The following is a 369-nucleotide window of genomic DNA, read 5'->3' as shown; positions in this document are numbered from 1 at the left end:
CCTCGTAATATTCACTAATGTCTCCTGCGTGCAAAATAACTTTAATTTTCTACATACGCACTCACAATTTTTTATATGAAGCGAAAATATGATGCAATGTCAGATATATAGGGCATATGTCAGATAAATATTAAATTTTTGTAAAATGCGTGTTTAAATAACTTTCATTTTCTACGCACATACTTTTAATGTTAAAAAATATATATAAATATATAAGTCTGGATATATTCCATCTCCGAATAAAAAAGATTTCATATATAATTATGTAAAATTATATAAAATTATATATAATTTTACATTATTACATATAATTATCTATGAAATTTGTCCATACATGTTAATATGTTACTTATATATAATCATATAGAT

The sequence above is a fragment of the Odontomachus brunneus genome, unplaced genomic scaffold (genome assembly GCF_010583005.1).
Source record: "Odontomachus brunneus isolate Ranch 3 - 2012 unplaced genomic scaffold, Obru_v1 Obru_scaffold_116, whole genome shotgun sequence".
Taxonomy (NCBI): Eukaryota; Metazoa; Arthropoda; class Insecta; order Hymenoptera; family Formicidae; genus Odontomachus; species Odontomachus brunneus.
The sequence above is the reverse complement of the archived record's forward strand: the minus strand, read 5'-3'. Positions refer to the sequence as shown.